The sequence below is a fragment of the Sinocyclocheilus anshuiensis genome, unplaced genomic scaffold, assembly GCF_001515605.1.
Source record: "Sinocyclocheilus anshuiensis isolate Anshui unplaced genomic scaffold, SAMN03320099.WGS_v1.1 scaffold140, whole genome shotgun sequence".
Taxonomy (NCBI): domain Eukaryota; kingdom Metazoa; phylum Chordata; class Actinopteri; order Cypriniformes; family Cyprinidae; genus Sinocyclocheilus; species Sinocyclocheilus anshuiensis.
The window spans coordinates 2,192,108-2,198,895 of record NW_015554147.1 but is presented as its reverse complement, the minus strand read 5'-3'; the positions used below and the strand labels follow the sequence as shown (position 1 = coordinate 2,198,895).

The 6,788-nt window shown below is 39.2% G+C and overlaps 1 protein-coding gene across 1 annotated transcript in view; it reads right to left on the bottom strand.

Annotated features, from left to right (window-relative positions):
- LOC107670601 (flavin reductase (NADPH)-like) overlaps positions 1-5,130 on the bottom strand; it is a 7,496-nt gene extending 2,366 nt beyond the window's left edge. Inside the window, exons 1-2 of the mRNA XM_016463244.1 lie at positions 5,126-5,130; positions 4,668-4,671 (exon numbers count right to left, since the gene is read on the bottom strand). The gene's annotated coding sequence lies outside the window, so the exon portion shown is untranslated. The remainder of the gene's footprint in view (positions 1-4,667; positions 4,672-5,125) is intronic.
- Positions 5,131-6,788: the final 1,658 nt, after the last annotated feature.

Genomic DNA, 6,788 nt, shown 5'->3' with positions numbered 1-6,788 from the left:
TGTGTGTTTGTGTGTGTGTGTGTGTGTGTGTGTGTGTGTGTGTGTGTGTGCGTGCGTGGCTTCCCCATCACACTGCTGCTGTATCCTCCGAGTTATTGAGAGCGCAGGGAGAGAGAGAGAGAGAAGGAGCGCGCGCGTATCCGGTGCACGGGATATCCGAGCACACCGGCGATCTGACCGAGCAAGCAAATCTGGCCTCAGACACATTTTTAATGTGATGCGTGTGATATCACCCTTGAAGAAGCCGCGCACTGACCGGTGTCATCGAAAGGACCGAGTGTCGTTTTGCGCCACGCATCCCCTTCTTCTCATCGCATCCGCGCGCCGCGTACCTGACTGAAGTATGCCAGAGAAAAGAGACGGCGCTGAATCCATCCGGGATTATTCATACATCGCATGAGAAGCATCTTTCCGCGCTGATCTGTGCCATAATCATTCATCCTCAGGAGTGGGTGTGCAGGTAAGGACGCAGTGAGTCGCATATGTCCGTGCTGGAGAACAGTGATCCACGTTCGCTGTTATGATGTCCGTTGAGTCCTGTACGGTGAATGCAGCGACCGGCCTGTGCTGGCCACACACTGCAGTCATTTCTGGGCCGTGTCTTGAGCCGATATTGTGCTTGTTGTAAATGACAACCGCTTGTTTTGTGTTTAAGAAAGCCAGGCCTGGTATTTATATCCACACGATGCTGCATTTTCCAACACACTGCCCATTGGACCACATTGAGGAAAGTTGCTTGTAAGCCCAATAAGTGTCAATGTAAAATGACAGGCCTGAATGGAAGAAAACATTTCATAGGTGGCATGAGCATTATATATGTAAGCTGACAAGAATAAGGAGCGCCGGGTGTAAACGGTGATGGGAATAGTGGTGAACAATGCGGTAAAGGCATTGAAGAAATACATCATCCATGCTAGCTGCACCCACAGCTCCAGTCATGTGTCAGAAATTAGCAGCAGCAGTGGACTTTTTGTGTAAAACGTGAAACACTTGCTGCCATTTATGACCTATTTTACAGCGTTAAAAGAATAGTGAGGATGCCTAATTATTTGAAACAAGAGGCAGGACATATGTGCCATAGTAAGGTTAAATGCAAACATAGGTTATATATGTTGGTGTCTGCATTGCTCCTGTTGTATTGTCTCCTGAAATCGATGCACAATTTTACTGTATATAGTGTTTAGGCTGCAAAGGAGGCACAGAAACTGCACCTAAAGCAGCATATATGGCACAAAAATGTGTTTAAATTCTGCATATACAGCAGGTGGAATAAATACATTTACACATGAGTTATAATAGCAAAAATAATGTTATGAAATTGATATTTTATGATTATGGAAAAATGAAAACGAATGAATGAAAATATAAAATTCAAAAAATAAATATGATTAAAATATCACATGATTCAATTATTGAATCATTTTAATTTAAAAACAGCAATTTTAAATTAATAAAAAAAAATAAAAGAACATTATTTTGAAATTATTTAAAAAAATATTTATACTTGTTATATTAAATTATATTTATATTACATAATATTAAATTGTATTTGCACCTTTTAAAATATGCTTTGAGCCACCTAACTGGACTGTTTAAAGATACTTTAATTTCCAAATCTCATTTATGTATGAAACCATATATATGTGGTGTGTCATTTTATTCAATGCAAACATGGCTGCATATGTTGGTATAATCTGTGAATTTCTAATAGTTTTATACAGTATATGTGGTAAAAATTTCTTGATGCACAACTTTGCTTAGATACAGAGCAACGATTTTTTCTTTGTAACAAGCACTTGTTTTTATACTTGTGCATTCAGTTGATTTGATGCAAATGCATTTTTTTTTTTAAATGAGAGGTTTTTTGCACATAGTAATCTACTCTCTTCTCAGTCTTTCACAGTGAAGAGATTGAAGGCTTGCTTTTCTTGCAATGGGTTTTGTAACGTGTTTTTAAGTACAGTGTCATAGTGTGATGTCATAATTCGTAGTGTTGACGTTCACTATTGCACCTTTCAGTTGGTTGTCTTTTAAAATAAATTGGTGAAATAAAAATCAAATCATATTGGGTTTCTGAAACCCAATATACACAGCTCTGCGTTTAAGCGAATATGTTCAATGTGTAGTCCAGTTCTATTGATGTCATTGATCCCCAAGCAGATTTTCAGTGGAATAAATTCATCATTATGTCTATATCTACATAATTCTATCAAGAAATGAAGCAAGCATAGAGACAGAGAACTCCTCTGTCTGGGGACCAGGGCCGTTTCTAGGCATAGGCGAGCTAGGCGGTCGCCTAGGGCGCCACCAGCTGAAGGGGCGCCAATGAGCACACGTACTGGCACTTTTAGCAGGGTTGTGATAAAGAGTGAAATATGAAATATGACTGCCGCTCCCACTGGATCCCCCAACATTATTGGGCTAGAGTACTGTCAATCTGACGATGCCTGTATGCCACTAGATCAGAGTGCTGTCAATTGCTGCCTGGTTGTTGCATGCAAAGTTTGCATTTGGAGCGCTCAACAACGCCATTAGATCAGTGGGCTCTGTCAGTGCTTTGGCAAGGTAACACTTTTTTTTGCCATGCAATAAAGCTAAGTTCAAAGGCCAATAGGGATTTCGCCGAGGGCGTCAAATTGGCTAGAAACGGCCCTGCTGGGGACTGACGGCCTTCATGTTAATGCAGCATGGCATGATCTCCCTCAGGTTCTCCTCGACTCTTTGAGGACTGGATCAGTTTTTTATTCCCCTGAAAGCAACCTTACAGTCCGAGAAGAAGCTCCAGATCTATATCTGACCTATTTGAATTTAAATGTAGAATGTTAGGCAGTATTTGTGGCACTTTTGTCCAAATATTTGTGGCAGATTTGTCCAAAAGGTGTGCGTTTTTTTCCACCAATGCATTGTTAAAGGATTAGCGTGTCATGTAATATTCCCATATAAACATCCAATTAAAAAATATTTATATAGTAAAATTCCCTAATTCACGAGATCAACACATCCTTTATTAGACCTCTTTGTCGAGTTAAATGCATCCTTACGGAGGTTTCGAAATGCTGAATCGATTCATTCACTTCCAACAGCGCTTAATAGGAGCAGCGTCATAGAGGAACCAAATACACAAAATAATGATCTTTAAAAAAGCATCATATGACCCCTTTAAAGGGCAGCTTCTGTTTTTGATGAGGCAGATTCTTCTGTCAGATTATCCACGTTCAGGCCGTCTGTCCCTCTGTCTCACATTGTCTTGAGAAGATGGAAACTGTTTTAGGAACATGATGTCAGTATATGATATTTAAGCAGATTTATCCTAATGCTTATTTCCTGATCGTGAGGAGACAGGGTGGATGGTACCTGCTGCTTTGATAGATTAAAAGATTAAAAAGAGCTAACTAATTAATATAAGCGAGCCCAGACCGAATCATATGGCATTTTCTGGGCCGAAAATCTGTGGAATTCTGAGAAATGGACTTCGGAATGGTAAAAATATGTTCAAATGAGCTGAAAGAACTTCAAATAAATAAACAAATAAGCAGTGGAACATGTCCAGAACTTCTAGAAAACATCCAGAAAATGTTGTTGTCAGCATATTTTATATGCACTGAAAAAATTCTACTTTGGACCAACTTAAAAAAAAACAACTCTAATTTGTTAATTAATTTGTTAAACTCCAAATATATGTTCTTCACAAATTCTATTTGTAGTTTCATTCAAACCTTAAAGTTTGACTTTTCATTAAGACCCTAAAGAATCATATCAACTTGTGGAAAATGGGCATCCTATGACCCCTTTAATGTTGGTCAGTATATAATAATTTGGCTTTTTAAAACTTAATTTCACCATAAACCTAGCTAAATTAGCCCTAATATGAAAGTAGAATTTCATTAATATGAAAGTAAGAACACTTTGTTAGTCAATGTTTCATTTTAATGTTATTATATTTTATGTTACGTAATACACAAGCGGCAACCTTCCGGTCTCTCTCGTGAAACCAACACGGAAGTGACTAAAACTGCAATTCATAGACTGGCCGCTAGAGGCTGGCTCCAAAAGGGAGTCAGTCCCATAGACTCCCCATGTTAAAATGCCCAACTTTTCGTGTGTGTGAGACGCGGGAGCTGATGGCAGGGGGCGGTGGATATTTGTGGCGGTCAATGTGGATATTGTGGATGAGTTCTTCTGTGTCATCACGTTCTATTAGTTCTACAGCTTCAGTTTTGGAACTTTCACGCTTAGTAACACATACAGCTGTTCCCTCACCACAGTGCAACAGTGAAAACGGACCCCTTTCAAACAGTGTCGCGTTCCGAACGTTGTTTAAGCGGCATACACCGGTATTGCGGTATTTAAAAAATTCATATCATAACAAAAATAAACACCGGTATTCGGTATGAACCGGTATACCGCCCAGCACTACTATATAGCTAATTTTGCCCTTCATGACATCTGTGAGGGGGGTGAATTTTTTTATAACTCATCCGTTTAAATTATATTAAGTCTTAAAGTTCTGTATAATTAAGGGCGTGGCCACTTGAGTGACAGGTGGATTGCCGCTGCTGTCACCGCCGTGAGCTAGGTGGGCGTGGCTTCAGCAACCAGCTCCTGCCTCTTTGCCCATTTTCGATTATACGCGCTGCCAAGATGGTGACGGCCGGCTCCGCCCACTTTGAGCTTCAAAAACGCTCTTCAGAAAACTACGGGTGACGTCACGGATACTACGTCCATGTTTTTATACAGTCTGTATTTAGGTGGAATGAGTCATGTTAAATAATATATTTTTTTATTTGAATAAAACAAGTTAATTTAGATGTTCTCATTTTAGGTTACCATTTTTTCAATGTAAAAAAAAACACCAGAAAAATAATAAAACTCTGCAGTCAGTAAAGCTAGTATATGTTCTGCACATGAATACTCTGGTGTGAGGGGAACATTAAACATAATAAATAATTTCTTTACATTTTTACAAGATATTTGCTTCTAGACAAGCTGAACAAAACCATGATTTTTCATTAGACCAATAAAAAAATGCACTTTAAGTAAATGACAGTCGTTTCACTTTTTCATTGTGTAAATCACAGTCTGCAGTTGAATTCTAGTGTCCTTTTGATTACATCATTGTCCCCACATCATTTCTTGGTGAAACTGTGTATCTCTAAGGAGGTGAAAGGCTGAGCAGAGTTTGCATTTGTCAGCTCAGTACTGTGAGAAAGCCATATAATAATGAGCAATACTCTGCAAGGGACAGCAGTAGAATAAGGCTTCAACTCCTTGATTTACCCACCTTCAAAAAAAAAAACAGGCCTTTTCGGCACATCTACTTGCTAAAATCCACAGTTCATCAACCAGAACTACTGATTTTGCCTTAAACCTCAGAAGATAAAATGACCTGAATCAAATGTAGTCACTGTGTGTGTGTGTGTGTGTGTGTGTGTGTGTGTGGTGCAGTCGTGTCTGATTTTTGAGATGGCTTGTGAGGAGTGTAGTTAATTGTGAACTTGTGAACGCCTGAAGTCTTGTGCTCTTCTCACAGCTGTGTTTGTTTGTCAGGGAGAAACACATGTCAGTCAGATCCTGCAGTCAGAGGCCTGTCATGTCCGTGGACACCAGGTGCTGGGGAGGAATCAAGCCCTGACAGGCCTAGTATAAGGACAAGAGAGCCTGACACGAGGTCAAACTGTTACTCCTCCTGGTATCAGAGAAGTGGGCAGGGAAACCCTGGGTACATTATACCGACTCCCAATGTCATCAGATACACAGGTTGTGTAAGAGATACATTGCAAATATGTTTTCTTACTAGTTAAATTTGCGTGTGGATTTCCTGTTGTTGCTTGTGTATTATTAACATGTGAACCCTTATGAAAAAGTGTGCTTAATTGTATTGAATGTGCACTTTAAGTGTACACTTAAGTGCACTTTAAAAAAGTGAACTTTGTAATAAAGTCAAATTGAAAGTTTTACTTTATTTTATATGTTATGATATAATCTTTTGTCATTTTTTAAATAAGTATTTCTTATTTATTGTATTATTTATGTACACAAACTTGTTAACACTTGACACTTACCACTGAGAAACGTCGAGCTTCTGAAGCTCCGGGTGCGGTCCACATATATGCGCAGCGCTCTTATGGGACACAGAACAGTAAACAGTCAAATTTGCACATGGTTAACATCATGTCGAGAAGACGCTGTATCCTACGCTGTGAGAGTAAATTTGTTTTATCACATCTTATAATTACCACAAACTTGTTAACACTTACCACTGAGAAATGTCCTGCTCCAGTCGTGCTTGCGAATCAGTCTCTTGTCGATCAGCCAGTTCAACTGTTTCATCATCAGACTCCGGCTTGAATTGGTAAGGTACAATTGATACCATCTCTTCTATGGTATTGACAAGTCTCCAGGGCTGTCATTCCGTCATGGATGGGCGTTTCGTTTCCGACACGTGTTGTACTTGGTAGACCAATCCAGAGCCAATCTCTCTACGGCTCTGGACCAATCACAAAGGACTGCACCATCTGACCAATCACAGCAGTGAGGGCTCGAGGAAAGGAGGGGTTTAGAGAGACTGATTCTTTGAACTGCTTTGCACGAGTCATTTACGAATAATTTAGAAATGAGGTAAAATTATATCTATTTTTTGAGAAAACAAACGTGTTTTTTGACCTTGCATGCATGTAAACCTGTTTTAGGAGACTCATAAAACAATATCAGCAACTTCAAAAATGGCATAATAGGGGCACTTTAAGTTAATATATTTTAAATGTACTAAATTGCAACTTCATTAAAAA